Source organism: Erinaceus europaeus, chromosome 2, assembly GCF_950295315.1.
Source record: "Erinaceus europaeus chromosome 2, mEriEur2.1, whole genome shotgun sequence".
In the NCBI taxonomy this organism is placed as follows: domain Eukaryota; kingdom Metazoa; phylum Chordata; class Mammalia; order Eulipotyphla; family Erinaceidae; genus Erinaceus; species Erinaceus europaeus.
This window is the reverse complement of record NC_080163.1, coordinates 169,847,759-169,868,674: the sequence shown is the minus strand read 5'-3', so window position 1 is coordinate 169,868,674 and position 20,916 is coordinate 169,847,759. Positions and strand designations below refer to the sequence as shown.

General features: G+C 39.9%; 1 long non-coding RNA gene and 1 other non-coding gene across 2 annotated transcripts in view; both read left to right on the top strand.

The window, feature by feature from the left end:
- LOC132536779 (uncharacterized) overlaps nucleotides 1–20,916 on the top strand; it is a 174,620-nt gene that overhangs the window by 151,336 nt on the left and 2,368 nt on the right. The window lies entirely within an intron of this gene.
- On the top strand, nucleotides 2,254–2,360 carry LOC132537269 (U6 spliceosomal RNA). Its single transcript, XR_009548730.1, has one exon. It is a non-coding gene; the product is annotated as a U6 spliceosomal RNA (small nuclear RNA).

Here is a 20,916-nt window from a genome sequence, read left to right as displayed (position 1 = left end):
TAATTCACAAATTCATAAAGGCAAAGAAGAAGGAAGGAAGAAGTGTATGACAAGATAAAAAAAGAAACAAGAGAGAGAAAAGAGAAAAGATAAAAAAGTGCTGTAATTAAAGAGCAGTGAAAGGAAAGTTTTTTTATTACTTTATTTTTAATTTAATTTTTTTAATTAGCTAGGAGGAGGAGGAAGGGGAGAGTCTGTAGAGGAGGTAGGAGTAATGAGACAAGTTCCTCCCACAATAGATAAGATGCCCACTACCCTAGCAATGAAAGATACCCTAAGAGTTAATTCTGATCAACCTAAAGTGGGGGAAGATATATGCCTTTACATAATATTAATAATAAAATAGAGCAGGGTAAAAAAAACACCCTGTCCCAGATTACCTCAAACCTCGTGAGCAGAGGTAGCTGATTGTTAAGAAAAAAGAAGAAAAAAATTTAAAAAAAACCTCAGGACTAGACAAGGATAGCTGGGATAGACAGTTATACAAATCTATTATCCACTGTATATTCTGGGGTAGCTAAAGGAGGAAGGGAAGTTGATCAGAGATACTCGTAGTGAGAGTCCACTCTGAGTCAGATTTCATCCCAAAAATAATTCCCAAATGTGTATCAGTGAATTCAGTGAAAGCACACTGTTTGGTGATGTGGGGGATGGGGCCTGTGGCTTTGGAAGCCACAAAGAAAGAGAGAGAGAGAGAGAGAAAAGAAAAAGACAAGAAAAAAAAACCAGTAATAAAAGAGCAGTTAAAGGAAAGAGTTTTTTATTTATTTATTTTTATTATTTAATTAGCTATGTGGGGGGGTGGCTACATAGAAAGAGAGCGAGAGCGCAAAGACCCCACTGGAGAGTCTAGGCAGCCTGCCTTCCCTTTCCTTCCTGCCAGGAGAGGGGTCCTTGGTCCCTGGGCCTCACCCAGCTTGTCAGTGCTGGTGGCTCCAAGCGCCCCAAGGGTGAGGACCCGCCAGCGCAGCTGGAGTCCAGGCAGTGCGCCTCCCGCCCACCCCAACCGCCTGGGCAGGAGGGGACCCCGGAACCCACCAACCTGGCTTCAGGAGCAGCCAGGCCCAGAAAACTTTCCGCGTGCCCACCCACCCAAAATGTGCGCCCGCTGTCCTTCCTCTCAGTGTGGCCCACGACGAGGTCCTCGGGGGACGGCTGTTTGGAATCCTGAACTTCGAGTTTGGTCTGGGGCAATATGGCGAGCCAAGCTCCCAAATTAGGGTGAAGGAGGCTGGGGCACAGGGTGCGGGTCCAGGTTGGGGGTCTCCTCGCACTACTAGAACTGGAGTGTTTTCTCTGTCTCTGTCTCTCTCAGAAGAGACATGCATTTCAGAGGGGTGCCCCAAGCCAGCTGGCTCCAACCCTTGTTGAGCCCTGGGCCCAGGCTGTGGATTGGGTCTGGGCTTTGCAACCTGCTGGTCCTGGAGGGCACTGCGAACGCCTACCCCCAACCCCCCTCGTCCCGGTGGCCTGGGCCTGGCAGGGCTCCTTGTGTGGTGGGGGGTGGGCAGTGGTCGCCTGGGGTTCTTGTGTCTGTGGGGACAGTCCTGGGGAGACTGCAGTCTGCCTACTCACACAATGGGGCAGCCAGGATGCTGGCAGGTGGGAGCTGCACTAGGAGCCCCACAGAGCCAGGCAGCAGCCGATCTTGGAGCTGGGTAGGAACCGGGCAGGAACCGCGTTTTCTTTTTTTAAAAAAAAGGAAATTAAAAAAGGAAAAATGTTATTTATTAATAAAAAAAAGAGAAGCAGAGCATGACTATGGCACATGCAAATCTGGGGATTGAATTCAGGACTTAATGCCTACAGATCCATTGCCCTAGCCATTCTGCAATTCTAGAGTATAAATAGGTTATTTTATTTTTGTTGTTGTTGTTGTCACCAAGGTTTCATTGTCTCCCTTTCTTTTTTTTTTTCTTGTCTATTTTCCACTTTTTTTTATTTTTATTTATTTTTCCATTTTCTTGCCCTTGTTGCTTAACATTGTGTGGTGATTAATGTCGTTGTTGTTGGATAGGACAGAGAGAAATGGAGAGAAGAGGGGAAGACATAGAGGGGGAGAGAAATACAGACATCTGAAGACCTGCTTCACCACCTGTGAAGGGACTTCGGGCATGTGGGGAGCCAGGGGCTAGAACCGCGATCTTTCCTCTGGTCCATGAGCTTTGCGCCATGTGCGCTTAACCTGCTGTGCCACTGCCTGACTCCAACTGTCTCCATCTCTTAACACTTTTTAAATAAGATTATAATATAGTCCTAGCTTCCGTAGTACATATACTAAAATTGGCATGATACATAGAATATTAGCATGGCCCCTGCTCAAGGATTACACACAGATTCATGAGGCATACCATATTTTTTCAAAAAAAAGGATTATAAAATATATGTACACACATATAGATAATTATAATCTTTTAAAGAGCCAGTTAATGCAACCTGGGAGGCGGTTCAGTGGCAAGAGATATGGATTTGTATGTGTGGCATCCCAGGTCTGTCTGAACTCTGGTTCTACATATGCTGAAGCTCTTTTAAAAGATTTATTAATCAGTGAGGGAGAAAGGGAGGAGAGAGAGAGAGAGAGAGAGAGAGAGAGAGAGAAGAGAGGAAAAACACTATAGCATCAGTCTGGAACATGTGATGCTGGAGGTAGAATTCAGGACCTCATGCTTCAGTCCAAAACTCCAACCACTGTGCCAGCCTCCAGGGCTGCAGATTGGCTTTTTTGAATAAAATCATGGTAATATTGTTCTCTTAACTGTAAATCTTTTAAATAATACAAAGTCTTTTTAAAATTTTTTCTCAAATAGTGTGCCTGGGGATCAATCCCACCCAGAACCTTGCACCTGCATGGGACAGCTGAGAAGCCTCCCTGCCAGTCTCCATTTTGTATCCTTTAAGTGAGGGAGACATGCAAAGCACTGCTCCTCTATGCATGGAGTCCCGCCCATTGCCTGCCTGTCTTTTCACTTGCAGTGTGGAGGATCAGACCCCCAGCCACATGCTATGAAAAGCATGTGCTTTACCCCCTGCGCTGCCTTCTGGTCCTGAGTTTGATTGTTGGCATTGCATGTACCAGAATGATACTCTTATTCTCTCTCATGAATAGAAAAGTTATGTTATGTATGTTACTTATGTTACGTTATGTTTTTAATTAACGTATGTTATGTTTTTTTTTTTTTTAAGTAACAGACAACCTGCACCTAGATTTAGGCGGGTAACTGGATTCAACAGTAGGCCAGGCCCATTTAAAATCCAAATTCAACAAATTTAGAACCAAGGCAAAGGAAAGAACAGTCACTATAATTTTTTAAGACACTGGGTAGCTTCTTTGCATTGGTCTCTCTATATAAAGTTATTTTCAACATCTCTGTATTGATGATTGAAGTGGGTCGAACTGACTTAGTTCTCCTTGAGCCAGACAATGTGTGTATCTAAATTTGGGTCACAATACCCTGCTGTATGTTGATCTTTGAAAGTAAATGAATGTGCTGGGGTGGGATTGGGAGGCAGAACTTGGAGAAAGAATCATCCTCATCAATAGGTGTTGCTACATTCAGCCTTCATATTGGAAACACCTCAAGATATCAGTATCAGAGCAACCATTTACAAGTATTTTTTCAAGATTTATTTTACTTTACTTGTTTATTGAATAAAGACAGAGAAACTGAGATCGTAGGGGGAGGTAGAGAGAAAGACACCAACAGCACTGCTTAACCGCCTGTGAAGCTTCCTTCTTTACAGGTGAGTCAACAGTTATTACCATCTTAAGCTAGGTATCATTTCTTCCTTTCTCTCTTTTTCTTTTTAATTTCTTTATTGGGGAATTAATGTTTTACATTCCACAGTAAATACAATAGTTTGTACTTGCATAACAATTCCCAGTTTTCCATATAACAATCTATGTATCATTTCTTTTCTTTCTTTTTTTTTGTTGTTATTGGATAGCGACAAAGAGAAATTGAGAGAGAAGGGGGAGATAGAGAGGAATAGAGACAGAGAGACACCTGCAGACCTGCTTTACTACCTGTGAAGTGACTCCACTGCAGGTGGGGAGCAGGGGGCTTGAACCAGGATCCTAAACAGTCCTTGCTCTTTGTGCCATGTGGGCTTAGCCCACTGTACTACCTTCTGGCTCCCTTAGGTATCATTTCTAAAGCCTGTTAAATCTAAAATGTTCTTAACCTTTTGTAGTACATTCACATATTTTAATTGTGAATTATCAACTTATAACAGTGCATATTGTTGAATAAGAATCAGAAATTCAAAGTACATGTACATTGTCAGCTGGAGGCATTCAGCAATATTTTCTAAAATGATTCTTTCTCTGGTTTATGTTTTTTAGATCTTTGGAATTATTCAATTCCATACTTTAGAGATGCATCTGGGTCCAAATTTACACAACACTTTTTTATTATTTTTAATATTTATCTATTTTCTCCTGTGTTGCCCTTGTTGATCTTTATTGTTGTTGTAGTTATTATTATTCTTGTTATTGATGTCATTGTTGTTAGATATGCCAGAGAGATATGTAGAGAGTTCGGGAAACAGAGACGGGGAAAGAAAGATAGACACCTGCAGACCTGCTTCACTGCCTGTGAAGCGACTCCCCTGCAGTGGGGAGTTGGGGCTTGAACCAGGATCCTTAGCCAGTCCTAGTGCTTTGCTCCACAATCACTTATCCTGCTGTGCTCTCGCCTGACTCGCTACACAACACTTTTTGTGTGTCCAGAGTTAAATACCGCAATAAATAGTTTGAGTTTCCTTAGTACATTTGGGATCCATTCTCTTCTTTGTGTCCAGGTTATAACCGCTGGGGCTCAGTGTAGGCACTAGGAATCCACTGCTCCTGGTTGCCATTTTTAACCTTTTTTCTTTTCTTATTCCCTATTTTGTTGGCTAGGACAAAAAGAAATTCAGAAGAGAAGGGAGGGAGGAATATATATGGAGAGAGAGAAAGAGAGAGAGAGAAAGAGAGATTGAGACCCCTAAGACTTGCTCCACTTGTGAGGCCTCCTTGCTGCAGGGATGAGCAGGAACTGGAAGCTGGGCCCTTGACCATGTACTGTGTGTGCTTATCTGGGTGCACTATGGCCAGTCCCATAATGAAGCAATTCAATGGACAGCTTTTTACTCTACAGCCTAGAGAACACCAATAAGTACTCTCTTACATCTTAATATGTCATTCATATAGCCATTGAGTAATAACTTTGGCTCATAAATTTGGGGCCAAGATTGGAACATGCATTTTTCTTTGCATAGTTCTGTCTGCAAAGGAGATTCTGCAGATGAGAAAGAGGGAAAGGATCCAGCAGGAGGCAGCACTGCTCCTCTATGCAAGGAGTCCCGCCCATTGCCTGCCTGTGTTTTCACTTGCAGTGTGGAGGATCAGACCCCCAGCCACATGCTATGCAAAGCATGTACTTTACCCCCTATGCTGCCTTCTGGTCCTGAGTTTGATTGCTGGCATTGCATGTACCAGAATGATACTCTCATTCTCTCTCATGAATAAAAAAGTTATGTTATGTATGTTACTTATGTTACATTATGTTTTTAATTAACATATGTTATGTTATGTTTTTTTTTTTTTTTAAGAAACAGACAACCTGCACCTAGATTTAGGCGGGTAACTGGACTCAACAGTAGGCCAGGCCCATTTAAAATCCAAATTCAACAAATTTAGAACCAAGGCAAAGGAAAGAACAGTCACTATAATTTTTTAAGACACTGGGTAGCTTCTTTGCATTGGTCTCTCTATATAAAGTTATTTTCAACATCTCTGTATTGATTGAAGTGGGTCGAGCTGACTTAGTTCTCCTTGAGCCAGACAATGTGTGTATCTAAATTTGGGTCACAATACCCTGCTGTATGTTGATCTTTGAAAGTAAATGAATGTGCTGGGGTGGGATTGGGAGGCAGAACTTGGAGAAAGAATCATCCTCATCAATAGGTGTTGCTACATTCAGCCTTCATATTGGAAACACCTCAAGATATCAGTATCAGAGCAACCATTTACAAGTATTTTTTCAAGATTTATTTTACTTTACTTGTTTATTGAATAAAGACAGAGAAACTGAGATCGTAGGGGGAGGTAGAGAGAAAGACACCAACAGCACTGCTTAACCGCCTGTGAAGCTTCCTTCTTTACAGGTGAGTCAACAGTTATTACCATCTTAAGCTAGGTATCATTTCTTCCTTTCTCTCTTTTTCTTTTTAATTTCTTTATTGGGGAATTAATGTTTTACATTCCACAGTAAATACAATAGTTTGTACTTGCATAACAATTCCCAGTTTTCCATATAGCAATCTATGTATCATTTCTTTTCTTTCTTTCTTTTTTTTGTTGTTATTGGATAGCGACAAAGAGAAATTGAGAGAGAAGGGGGAGATAGAGAGGAATAGAGACAGAGAGACACCTGCAGACCTGCTTTACTACCTGTGAAGCGACTCCACTGCAGGTTTGAAGGTAGACAGTCTACAGGGCATGATAGAAGGTTAAGGATGTACTAGTGGCCTTCAACTTCTCTAGAACCAGAATGAAACAGCTTATGAACTCCACCACTATGTTCAGAGGGAAAGCAGGGGTCTCCTGGATAATAGCTATTGTACAGGAGCAGTTTGGGGCGGCCATGTCCCCAGAGGCCATCACAGACTTAGGGGTGAGCTCAAGGCACTGAGGAGTAGATTTGGCCAAATTGGGGCCATGGGTGTGTGGTATATGGTGGAGTGCTTCCAGTCAAGTTTTCATATCACTGATGGTGGTGATGGTGGGAATAAATATTTTTGTTTCTACTTTCTGTTCTCATCACATACAGGCCTTTGGATCCTGATAATGGTCAGAACAGAATTCCTAACTATGTCTGGGCACTTTCTGCAGGTGGGCTGCACCATGCAGCTGCCCGGATTTCTGGCAACAGCGTCTACCAGCATTTGAAGTATGAAGGTGGGATCCATGGAGTACAGCGTATCCCAGAGGTGGGCCTGTCCTCAAAGATGCAGAGGATTCACACAGGGACAATGTCAGTCATTGTCCTTCCCCAGCCAGATGAGGTAGTCTCACCAGGAGGCACCGGGGATTCACCATTTCAGTGGAGAACATCTGTGATTCTCAAATTAGTCTCTCACGAGAAGTCCTTAATTCTTTTTGCCTGTTTTGTTTTAGCATAAACATAAGTTCACTTGTTTTATTTATAAATACGTACTTAGAAATTTATTAATGAGAGGGGAGAGGGAGAGAAAGAGAGAGAGAGAGAGAAGAATGAAGGGAGAAATGGCAAGAAGGAAGGATGGATTCCAGTGCATCACTCTGTGAGGGACTGAACTTAAAGAGCTCATGCTTGAGTCTAGCACTTTTTCCACTTTGCCACCTCCCAAACCACAAGGGCAACTCAATATTCTCTTTTTTTCTTTATTGAGGTTTATAGCTGATAGTAAAATACAGTAGTTTGTACATGTGTAACATTTCTGTTTTCCACATAACAATTCAACCCCCTCTAGGTCCTCCTCTGACATCATGTTCCAGGACCTGACTCTTTTTACACTGGTACAAAACACCAATTCCAGTTCTAGATCTGCTTTCTGTTTTTCTTTTTTTAAAAAAAAATTTATTATCTGTATTTATTTATTGGATAGTCATCCAGAAATTGAGAGGGAAAGGGGATATAGAGAAGGAGAGAGACTGAGAGACACATGCAACGGTGCTTCACCACTTGGAAAGCTGTCTTTCTGCAATTTGGAACTGAGGGGCTCGAATCTGGGTTCTTGCACACTACAACATGTGCACTCAACTAGGTACGTTGCTACTTAGCCCTTTTTTCCTCTCTGTTTTATTTTTCAACTTCTGTGAGTGGGATCATCCTATATTCACCCTTCTTTTTCTGGCTTATCTCACTTAACATGATTCCTTCAAGCTTCATCCAAGATGAGGTGCAAATGGTGAATTCATCATTTTTATTAGCTGAGTAGTACTCCATTGTGTACATATCCATATATCACAACTTTCTCAGACACTCATCTGATGTTGAGTACCTGGATTGCTTCTATATTTGGGCTATTAAAAGCTGTGCTGCTATGAACATAGATATAAACAAATTTTGGGGGATGGGTATGTTTGCTTCCTTAGGATATGGCCCCAGGAGAGGAATTGTAGGGTCATAGGGTAGGTTCACTTCTAGCCTTCTGAGAGTTCTCCAGACTGCTCTCCACAGGGGTTGGACCTATTTTCATTCCCACCACCAGTGCAGTAGGGTTTATTTGTCCCCACAATCTCTTCAACATTTGTTGCTGCTCTCTTTTCTTTTTTTTTTTAATTTCTTTAATGGGGAATTAATGTTTTACATTCAACAGTAAATACAGTAGTTTGTACATGCATAACATTCCCCAGTTTCCCATATAACAATACAACCCCTACTAGGTCCTCTGTCATCCTTCATGGACCTGTATTCTCCCCAGCCACCAACCCCAGAGTCTTACTTTGGTACAATGCTGCTCTCTTTTCTGATGGATGACATTCTCAAAGGAATGAAGTGTTATCTCTTCTTTATTTGCATTTCTCTGACAGTGAGCTGGAGCAATTTTTCACCTGTATGTTGGCCTTTTGCATCTCTTTAGTGAATATTTTATTCATATTGTTTCCTCATTTTGGGGTGGTATTTGTTTTCTTATTGTTGCGTTTGGTGAGCTCTCTCTCTCTACATATATATATAGGCTATTAGCCTCTTCTCTGATGTACAGCATGTAAAGATCTCCTACTCTGTGGGAGTTTTCTTTGTTTGAGTGGTGGTTTCTTTTGCTGTGCAGAAGCTTTTTAATTTGATGTCCCATTGGTTTATACTTGTCTTAGTCTTCTTTGTAATTGGATTCATTTTGTTGAAGGTGTCTTTAAAATTTATATGGAAAAGAGTTCTGCTGATATTTTCCTCTAAGTATCTGATAGTTTCTGGTCAAACATGCATGATGTTATTGATATAGTAAATCACATTAATTAATTTCCCTATATTGAACCAGCCTTGCATTCCTGGGATAAATCTCACTTGGTCAGGATGAACAATCTTTTTTTTAAATTTTTTTATATTTATTTATTTATTTATTCCCTTTTGTTGCCCTTGTTGTTTTATTGTTGTAGTTATGATTGTTGTTGTCGTTGTTGGATAGGACAGAGAGAAATGGAGAGAGGAGGGGAAGACAGAGAGGAGGAGAGAAAGATAGACACCTGCAGACCTGCTTCACCGCCTGTGAAGCGACTCCTCTGCAGGTGGGGAGCTGGGGTTCGAACCGGGATCCTTAAACCGGTCCTTGTGCTTTGCGCCACCTGCGCTTAGCCCGCTGCACTACAGCCCGACTCCCATGAACAATCTTCTTAATATACTTCTCTATGTGGTTGGCTAGAATTTTGTTTAGTACTTTTAGCATCTATATTGATCAGAGATAGTGGTCTGTAGTTTTCGTTTTTATTGTATCCCTATCTGCTTTTGGTATCAGGGTGATATTGGCTTCATAGAAGGTGTCTTAAATCTTTTGAAAGAGCTTTCAAAGAAGAGGTATTAACTGTTTCCTGAAAGTTTTGTAGAATTCATATTTAAAGTCACCCTGTCCAGGACTTTTACTATTCGTAAGGTTCTTGATAACTGTTTCAATTACTTTGGCTGTGAATAGCCTGTTCATATTTTCTATTAACTCTTTGTTTAATTTTGGAAGTTTGTATGTATCTAAGAACTTATTTATTCCCGGTTCTCTAACTTGGTGGCATGTAATTGTTCATAGAAGCCTTGCTTCATACTTTGGATTTCTGTCGTGTCTGTTGTGACATTTCTTCTTTCCTTTACAATTCTATTTATTTATATTTTAATGAGTGTGTCTATGGTTTGTCAATTTTGTTCACTCTTTTGAAGAATCAACATTTAGTTTCATTGGTCTTTTGTATGGTTCTCTTAGTTTCTATGCTACTTATTTCTGCCCTAACTTAGTGATTTCAGTGTTCTTCTCTTGCTTTAGGGTTTCTTTGCTTCTCTTCTTCTCAGTCTTCCAAGTGTATAGTAAGGTTGTTTACTTGAGCTTTTTCGTGTTTCCCAATATGTGCTTGTATGGCTGTGAACTTCCCTCTCAGTGCTACCTTTATTGTGTCCAAAATATTTTGATAACTTGTGTCTTAATTTTCTTTTTTCTTTTTCTATTATTTTATTTTTAAGGCTTCTTTTTTATTTCTTTATTGTGGGATTAACATTGCATAGTCGACAGTAAATACAATGGTTACTATATGCATAACATTTCTCAGTTTTCCACATAACAATACAACCCCCCACTAGGTCCTCTGTCATCCTATTCCAGGACCTAACCCCCCCCCCACACACACACACACCCCTTTGCTGCAATACACCAATTCCAGTTCAGGTTCTACTTATGCTTTCTCTTCTGATCTTGTTTTTCATCTTCTGCCTGGGAGTGAGATCATTCCATTTTCATTTTTAATAGTTGAGTAGTATTCCATTGTGGTATATATATGACAACTTGCTCAGCCACTCATCTGTTGTTGGACACCTGGGTTGCTTCCAGGTTTTGGTTATTACAAATTGTGCTGCTATAAACATAGGTATATACAAATCTTTTTGGATGGGTGTGTTGCGTTCCTCAGGATATATCCCCAGGAGAGGAACTGCAGGATAATAGAGTAGGTCCATTTTTTTTCTTTTTCTTTTTTGTTTTTTTTCCGCCTGGGTTATCGCTGGGGCTCGGTTCCTGGACTACAAATCCACTGCTCCAGGAGGTTTTTTTTTTCCCTTTGGTTGCTTTTGTTGTTTATTGTCATCCTTATTATTATTGCTGTCATTGTTGGTAACTACTGCTGCATTCTTCTATAGCCTTTTACAAATATTATTAAAAATATTAAACTTTTTTAAGGGCCTGGGAGATAGTAGAATAGTTATGTATAAGATTTTCTTAGTCTGAGGCTCCTAGTTCCCAGGTTCAGTCCCTGTCATCACCATCAGCTAGAACTGAGCACTGTTCTGGTGAGAAAGAAGACATGAAATTTACTAGTAAAATTATGCAGGTTTGAATATTTTTGGAGGTCATTCTGTGTATTTTATTACTTGCAAGCATGCTGGCACAGGCTGATAGTGATAAAGTGAAATAATATACTATTGCACCTCACACAGTAGAAGCAACAGACTTTCATAAAGGCTGATTCTGATCCATTGTGCCCTTTCCTCCAGCTTTAAACCTCAGGATGTAATAGGCAGAGTGCTTTTCTTAGAACACATATCCCACCCCCACCCCCTTTCTAATTGGATAAAACTATCATGTACTTTTGTTAACTCTTGATCATGTTGTTGGGGTTGAGGGAGAACAAATAGTACTATACACAGCCATTTTATCTAACTTTAATTTTTTAAAATAATTTTTAATATTTATTCCCTTTTCTTGCCTTTGTTTTATTTTTGTACTTGTAGTTGTAGTAGTAGTTGTTGTTGTTGGTTAGGAAAGAGAGAAATGGAGAGAGGGGAAGACGGAGAGAGAAAGACACCTGCAGACTTGCTTCCCCACTTGTGAATCGACTCCCCTGCAGGTGGCGAGCTGGAGGCTGGAACTGGGATCCTTACACCAGTCCTTCCACTTCATGACACATGCGCTTAACCCACTGCACTACCACCCGACTCTCAACTATTATTTCTATAACTACCTGCATTTACATACATTTACCTGTTTTTTCTGTGGCCCTGCCTTTCCTTTCTAACTCACACCTACACCTATCACTACTTTCTAATGTCCTTCTTTTTTTCCTCTTCTCTCTCTCTGGGTCCTGGTGGAATTGGAGTCCAGAGCCCTCTGGTTATCTTCTCCTAACATTTCTCCCCCTCTGAGAGTATGAATCAAAATTATTTATGGGGAGCAGAAGGTGGGAATTCTGGCTTCTGTAATTGCTTCTCCACCAGACATGGACACCTGGCTGGGTTGTTTGCCCAGGTAAATCAGGATGGAACCATAGTAGCATTTGCAACTTGGTGGCAGATTATTGGAGCTAGAAGGTTGACATCTATAGCTTGGTCTCTCTGGATACAATCCTAAGTGAAAAGGCAGTGGTAGCATAATGTGGCATGGTGGCATTGGCATTGGTGGCATTGATTTAGTTGAAGTCTTCAGACGTAGTATAGCAGACTAGGAGATCTAGAGGAGAAGCATCAAAAAATAACAAGCAAAGTCCCAAAGGTTCCAGGACTGGGAGAAATACAGATTTTAATGAGAATGGGGAAGGTATTTTCAGTCTTATAGTTTAAGAAAGCAATAGATATTATTATTATTATTATTATTTTTATTTTTTTATTATTACAAGCTTACTTGGGAGTTTAGTTAGAAAAATACCATGGGTGATTTGGGAGGTGGCTCAATGGATAAAGCACTGAACTCTCAAGCATAAGGTCCTGAGTTCAACCCCCAGTGACAGCACAAGTACTGGTGTGATGTCTGGTTCTTTCTCTCTCTCTTCCTCTTATCATTACCATTAATAAATAAAATATTTTTTAAAAAAAGAAAAGAAAAATACCATGGTTAAGATTCCCATGCCATATTTGACCTCACCATGGAAAAATCACTAATTTAACCTGTACTATTGATTATTAATTTTGCTGGTATTTTTTCATGTTAGTTAATCAAATATATTGGGTGGGTAGAGGAAACTATGCTGTCTTTATTTATTTAGATATGTTATATTTAGGGGGCAGGTGCTAAGTAACTGGGTAGAGTGCACACTTCACCTTGCATGAGGACCTGTGTTGAAGCCCTGGTATCCCCATAGGAACACTTGCATGGTGTGGTAGAGAGAGTCAGGCAGAGAGAATCTTCACAAATAGTGCAGTGTTATGGTGTCTTACCTCTCCTGGGAGATGTCTAAAAATAGAATAGGAGTACAGTATGTAAAGCATTGGACCCTCAAGTTTGAGGTCCAGAGTTCAATTCTTGACATGCCAAGTGCCAAATTAATGCTCTACTTCTTTATCTCATTAATAAATAAGTAAATCTTAAAAAAAAAAAGAAAGAAAGAATAGCATCATACAGGTGTGATTTTCAACAATAACCTGACAAAAAGAAAATAGTTCAAAAGTTTGAAAGAATTATTGGGGTGGTATGTTGGTTTATGTCACAGGGGAGAGAGAAGAGACCTGAGCAGAGAGGGAACACACATCTTTATTCAGGCAGGCACCTCAGAGTTGGGTGAGAGCACAGCACTTCAGGCCACATGGAGCTAGCAAGATGGCCGCCTACTGCTATGTGCAGCAACCCTTCTCTGAGTCAGGTCGCTGAAGCGAGGGAAAAGGAAAGAGAGAGAAAGGCGGAATTGTGAGGGCTTTTATGGGAGAAATTCCCATAAAAGTGGCAAGTCCTGGTGGGATTGGCTAGAAAAAAGGCATTCTGGGAAGTTAGGATTTTAGCTCTCGCAGGAATGGGTGATACCCTGAGGGTATCTGCACAATTACCCAACAGTAGGGGTGTTCTGGAAACTGGGAACTGTATTTAGAGCTGTCTTGGGGCAGTGAACTAAGTTCTTTACTTTTCTTCAGCTTTATTATATAAGCAGTGCTGACTTTTTTCTTGCTTTTTTTTAAATTTCTGAGTGCATTTATTGTATTTTGGGTACTGAGATGAGTCATCACCTGTTTGCTTGTTCAGAAACTTGTCTCTTGTTGGTCACCACCAGATCCACATCAACCTTTGTTCTCATCTGCTTGTACAGACACATGATGTGAGGGCATGTGTTTTCAGACACAATGAGAATAATATTGTCATCTGTTAGGTAAGAATTGGCCCCAAGAGACATTGTCATCAGGATACTAGGATGCTTTTGAGGCAGAAGGCACTACAGAAGTACATAGGGGACATTAACAAGGAGTACCAGACTCTGGATCAGTGCTTGCAGCATCCTTCTGTGCATGAAGGGGACTGGAGGTCTTTGAAGTAGAGGCATGCCCAGTTGGCACCACTGGTAGCCCTCTTCCAGGAAATCCAAGAGGCTGAGTGAGCCATAGAGGAGCTAGCCTCGATGTGTGCAGGTAAATGAAATGTGTTGGTTTTCTAAACTGAACAGATTTGCTGGATTCAGTCTTTTACCGACCTGATAAGTAATAAGCTCTATACTTGGAAAAGACGGAACTCAACTCTTAAGTGTTTGAAGTATTCCAACTACTAGAAATCTATCACTAGAGTCCAAGTTTTTGTCATGCTTTGGCTTATTGTATAGACGTTTGTTGAGCTTGGTCCTACATGTCACCACCTACAGTGCTACCAGTTAGAGGGTTTATGTAATCTAGGCATTGTTCAGTCAGCTCCCCCAAAGCACTCTGACCTCATTCTCCTTGAATATGGTTACCCTCCTCAGTTTTCTCTTTTTAAATAATTATTTAATGAGAGAGCATGCACACTGGTTAGCTCTGGTTTGTGGTGTTGGGGTTTGAGCCTAGGATCTTGGAGCCTCAGGTATGGATGTATTTTTGTATGTCCAATATGCTTTCTCCACAATCTCTATGTGCTCTATTCTGGTCCTTAGCCTCCTCCCCTTCTCCTTTAACAAGAGTGCCCATATTTTGTCATTTTTATACCTCATGTGGTAGTGAAAATAGGCTTTATCATAGACTTTAGCATTTTGTGGTTGTATCAATATAAAGAAATTACATGACGTTGGATTTTATACTTCGGTAAATAGACCACAAAGCACTTTTATTTGATTGTAAATGACATAGTGCTAGAACAAGAGTTTGCTTTTTTATTCTAGGACAGTGGTGCTATTGCTTGTGGTGATGCCAGGGATTGAACCTGGGACCAACGAACTTCAGGCATGAAAGTCTTACTTAACCACTATGCTATCTCCTACTGATGCTTGCCATATATACATAAGTAAAGAAAATCCCAATTAATTTCAAAACTTAACTAATTTGGGTTGATATTTATTTAACCACCTCCTTTCTCAATGTGTGATTAATTACCAATTTCTGTAATTACTTACAGACATTTAAATCATAACCTTTTGGGGGTTAAGATTATTTTTTCATACAAGAGGACATACTTATTAATTGAAATTATTAATGATTCTAACTGTTCTTTAGTGTAATAATACTTTTTGCTTATAATGAATATATAATGGCAAACATTTTTTTCTTTTTTACAATATTATTTTTCTTTTTTTATTGGGGAATTAATGTTTTGCATTCAACAATAAGTACAATAGTTTGTACATGCATAACATTCCCCATTTTCCCATATAACAATACAACCCCCACTAGGTCCTCTAAATCCTTCTTGGATCTGTATTTTCCCCACCCACCCACCCCAGAGTCTTTTACTTTGGTGTGATACGCCAGTTCCATTTCAGGTTCTACTTAGGTTTTCTTTTCTGATCTTGTTTTTCAACTTCTGCCTGAGAGTGAGATCATCCCATATTCATCCTTCTGTTTCTGACTTATTTCACTCGACATGATTTTTTCAAGGTCCATCCAAGATCGGCTGAAAACGGTGAAGTCACCATTTTTTATAGTTGAGTAGTATTCCATTGTGTATATATACACAACTTGCTCAGCCACTCATCTGTTGTTGGACACCTGGGTTGCTTCCAGGTTTTGGCTATTACAAATTGTGCTGCCAAGAACATATGTGTACACAGATCTTTTTGAATGGGTGTGTTGGGTTCCTTAGGATATATCCCCAGGAGAGGAATTGCAGGATCATAGGGTAGGTCCATTTCTAGCCTTCTGAGAGTTCTCCAGACTGTCCTCCAGAGAAGTTGGACCAATTGACTGTCCCACCAGCAGTGTAGGAGGGTTCCTTTGACCCCACACCCTCTCCAGCATTTGCTGCTGTTACCTTTTCTGATGTATGACATTCTCACAGGAGTGAAGTGATATCTCATTGTTGTCTTTATTTGCATTTCTCTGACAATCAGAGACTTGGAGCATTTTTTCATGTGTTTCTCAGCCTTTTGGATCTCTTCTGTGGTGAATATTCTGTCCATGTCCTCCCCCCATTTTTGGATGGGGTTATTTGTTGTCTTGTTGTTGAGTTTGGCAAGCTCTTTATATGTGTTGGTTATTAAACTCTTATCTGATGTATGGCATGTAAAGATCTTCTCCCATTCTGTGAGGGGTCTCTTGGTTTGGGTAGTGGTTTCTTTTGCTGTGAAGAAGCTTTTTAATTTGATGTAGTCCCATAGGTTTATACTTGCCTTAGTCTTCTTTGTAATTGGATTCATTTCATTGCAGATGTCTTTAAAATGTATGCGGAAAAGAGTCCTGCCAATATTTTCTTCTAAGAATCTGATAGTTTGTGGTCTAACATCCAAGTCCTTGATCCACTTGGAATTTAATTTTGTATTAGGTGAAATATAGTGGTTCAGTTTCATTCTTCTGCCTGTTTCAACCCATTGTTTCCAACAACATTTGTTGAAGAGAGTCTGGTTTCCCCATTTAATAGTCTGCGCCCCTTTGTCAAAAATTAGATGTCCATAGGTGTGGGGGCTCACTTCTGGGCTCTCAATTCTATTCCACTGGTCAGTGTGTCTATTCATGTTCCAGTACCAAGCAGTTTTGATGACAGTGGCCTATAATACAGTTTGAGATCTGGGATGTGATGCCTCTGGTTCTGTTCTTTTTTTCTCAAGATTGTTTTGGCAATTCTAGGTCTTTTCTGTTTCCAGATAAACATTTGTAGCATTTGTTCTATTCTCCTAAAAAATGTGCTTGTGATCTTGATGGGGATAGCATTAAATTTGTAGATGGCTCTGGGTAATATATTCATTTTGATGATGTTAATTCTTCCACCCCATGAACATGGAATAACTTTCCACTTCTTTGTGTCTTTTACAATTTCCTTGAGTAGTGACTCATAATTTTCACTATACAAGTCTTTCACTCCTTTGGTTAGGTTTACTCCTAGATGGTTTATTGTTTTTGCTGCTATAGCAAAAGGAATTGATTTCTGGATTTCAATTTCTTCTAGCTTAGTATTTGCATAGAGGAATGCCACTGACTTTTGAATGTTAATTTTGTAGCCTGACACCTTACTGTATTGCCTGATGATTTCCAAAATCTTCCTGATGGATTCCTTAAGTTTTTCTGTGTATACTATCATGTCATCTGCAAATAGGGAGAGTTTGACTTCTTCTCTTCCCAACTGTATCCCTTTAATTCCTTGCTCCTGTCTGATTGCTATGGCAAGAACTTCCAACACTATGTTGAATAGTAATGGTGATAGTGGGCAGCTCTGTCTAGTACCTGATCTGAGGGGAAATGCTTCCAGCTTTTCACCACTGAGTATGATGTTGGCTGTAGGTTTGCTCTATATAGACTCCACTATCTTCAGGAATTTTCCATCTATTCCCATTTTTTGTAGTGTTTTGATCATAAAGGGATGTTGTATTTTGTCAAAGGTTTTCTCTGCATCTATTGATATGACCATGTGGTTTTTGGTCTTGCTTTTGTTGATGTGCTGGATCACATGGATTGATTTACGTATATTAAACCAACTTTGCATGCCTGGGATAAACCCCACTTGGTCATGATGAACAATCTTTTTAATACACTGCTGTATCCGGTTGGCTAGAATTTTGTTCAGCATTTTCTCATCTATGTTCATCAGAGATATTGGTCTGTAGTTTTCTTTTTTGGTTGTGTCCCTGTGTGCTTTTGGTTTCAGAGTGATGTCAGCTTCATAGAAGCTGGCAGGGAGTATTCCAGTGTCTTCAATCTTCTGGAAGACTTTTAAAAGTAGAGGTATTTGTTCTTCTTTGAAAGTTTTGTAGAATTCATTTGTAAAACCATCTGGTCCAGGACTTTTATTTTGGGGGAGATTTTTGATAACTGTTTCAATTTCATTAGCTGTGATGGGCCTGTTCATGTTATCCACTTCCTCTTTACTTAGTTTTGGAAGTTGGTAGGTATCTAGGAAATCATCCATTTCTTCTAGGTTCTCTAGCTTGGTGGCATACAGTTGTTCATAGAAGCCTCGCATGTTATGTTGAATTTCTGCGGTGTCTGTTGTGATATCTCCTCTTTCATTTACTATCTGATTTATTTGGGTCTTGTCCCTTTTTTGTTTTGTGAGTCTGGCTAAAGGTTTGTCGATTTTGTTCACTCTTTTGAAGAACCAACATTTACTTTCATTGATCTTTTGTGTGGTTTTCTTATTCTCAATGTTATTTATTTCTGCCCTAACTTTTGTGATTTCTGGTTGTGTTAGGGTACCTTTGTTCTTCTTCTTCTAGGTCTTTAAAATGTGAAATCAGGCTGTTTATTTGTGCTTTTTCTTGTTTCCTAATGTGTGCTTGTATAGCTATGAACTTCTCTCTCAGGACTGCCTTAGCTGTGTCCCAAATATTTTGATAGCTTGTGCCTTCTTTTTCATTGAAGTCTCTAAACATTTTGATTTCTTCCTTGATTTCCTCTTTGACCCAGAGGTTGTTAAGAAGTGTACTGTTGAGCTTCCACATTTTGGGACTATTACTAATCTTTTGTTGATTGTTAAATGTTAGTTTAATTCCACTGTGGTCTGAGAAGTTGCTTGGGATGATTTCAATGCTCTTGAATTTGCTGATGCTGTCTTTGTGGCCTAATATATGGTCTATACTTGAGAATGGCCCATGTGGATTTGAGTAAAATGTGTATTCCAGTTTCTTGGGATGAATGACTGAAAATATCCAATAGTTCTAGTTTATCTATCTCTTCATTTAGCTCCCTATGTCTTTATTGATTTTCTGCCTGGATGATCTGTCAAGTTGAGAGAGTGGAGTGTTGAAGTACCCTACTATGACTGTTTTGCTGTTAATATATCGCTGTAGCTCTTTCAGTAGACGTTTCATATATTTAGATGGCTTCTCATTGGGTGCATAGGCATTAATAATTGTTAAATCCTCTTGATTGACTGATCCTCTGAGCATTAAGTAGTGTCCATTCCTATCTTTTTTAATCTTATCTATTTTAAAGTCTATCATGTCAGATATGAGCACAGCTGTTCCTGCCCTTTTTTTGTGGGGCATTGGCTTGTATGATAGTTTTTCATCCTTTCACTTTAAGTCTGTGTTTGTCTTGTTGAGTTAGGTGGGTTTCTTGTAGACAGCATATTGTTGGGTTGTATTTTCTGATCCATCTTCTTACTCTGTGTCTTTTAATAGGTGAATCCAGGCCATTGGCATTTATTGATATCAAAGATTGAAGATATTTTAACACCATTCTTGTAGAGTTTTAGAGTGTTCTGATATATGTCCTATTTATGATGGTCTGACTGTTTATAGAAGACCTTTCAGAACTTCTTTCAGGGTAGGATTGGTGATAGTTGATTTCTTCAACTGTTGCTTGTCTGAGAAGTTTTTGATGCCTCCATCTAGTCTGAATGACAGTCTAGCAGGATATAGTATTCTTGGTTCAAAGTCTTTCTCATTGAGCACTCGATAGATATCCTGCCATTCTCTTCTGGCCTGTAGTGTTTGTGTGGAGAAGTCTGCTGCAGCTAATCTTATGGGTTTTCCTCTGTAGGTGACTCTTTGTTTTTCTCTTGCAGCCTTCAGGATCCTTTCTTTATCCTTATTCCTTTCCATTCTAAATATGATGTGTCTTGGTGTCTTTAAGTCTGGGTTAATTCTGTTTGGGACCCTCTGGGATTCTTAAATCTTTGTCTTTATGTTGTCTAGTAGACTAGAGATGTTTTCAGCTATTATGGCCTTAAGAATGCTTTCTTCCTCTGGTAAGCCAACAATGCATATATTGTTTCTTTTGAAGTCATTCTATAGGTCTCTGTTGTTGTTTTCAGCATCTCTTAATCTCTTTTTGATGTATCTTACTTCTTTTTTAGTTGTCTCAAATTCGTTCTAGATCGTGCTAGTTCTGTCTTCAGCCTCACTGATTCTATTCTCTCTGCCCACTACTGTTTTCTGGAGTTCATCTATTTAGTTTCCCTGTTCTTATACTGTTTTAGCTTGTTCAGCTAGTTGTGTTCCTAGCTCAGCTATTTCAGCTTTCAGCTCTCTAATAACCTTGAGATAGATAATGTTTTCTTCAAGAGTCTCATTTGTTGTTCCTGTACTTCTGATTACAATTCTTTCAAACTCTTTTCTCACTCCTGTTATTATTTCCTTAGCTAATGTTTGGATGTTGAACTCGTTATTTTGTGCTTTACCCTTTGGGGGGCTTTTGGCTAGACTATTGTCCTGGTTCGTTTCTCCAATATTTCTTCTTGTTGGTTTAACCATTTTATATATTATGTTATGAGTTCCCTCTCTTAGTACTTTTCAAATGACTGATCACTATTTCCTGGATTGACTTGTGTCTAAGTAAGGTAATTAAAGGGTTCACAGTGGTGGAAGTTAACAGTTGTTTCAATAGTATTTTAATCCCTGATTTGGAGCTCAGTGATTTAAAAGCCTCTTTTTTTTTTTTCTTCTCTGTAGGCTATGGGAGCCTGAGGGCTTCTAACTATAAGTAGGCTTCTTAACCTAATCACTGACTGCTAACCAAGGGATAAGGCAGGTTGTGGCAGAGATAGTCCGGTGCTTATGCAAAGAGACTTTCACAGCCCCACAGCTATGCCACCAAAGTATAGGTCTTCTCCTGAATTTCCTGGTTAGATCTCTGTCCCCTGGTGTCCCTCCCTGACACTGCTCCAGATTTTGAGGGCAGTAGCAATTGAGACTCAGAGTTGCACTTGGTGAGTCTCCTGGGAGTCCTCTCCTCCCCTCAGCTGTCCCCTTGTTGGTGGTACAGACTGGAGGTGGTGTCTAAACTGACAGACCGTCGGACTGTTACCAGCCACTAAGTCTCTCCCTAGGCTCCTCTCTGTCACCAGACACATATGTTTGCACTCACCCAACCATATTCTGTCTGCAGGAATCACACCTGATTCAACAATAAAAACACAAACAACAAGGTCAACAACCAAAAAAATACATGT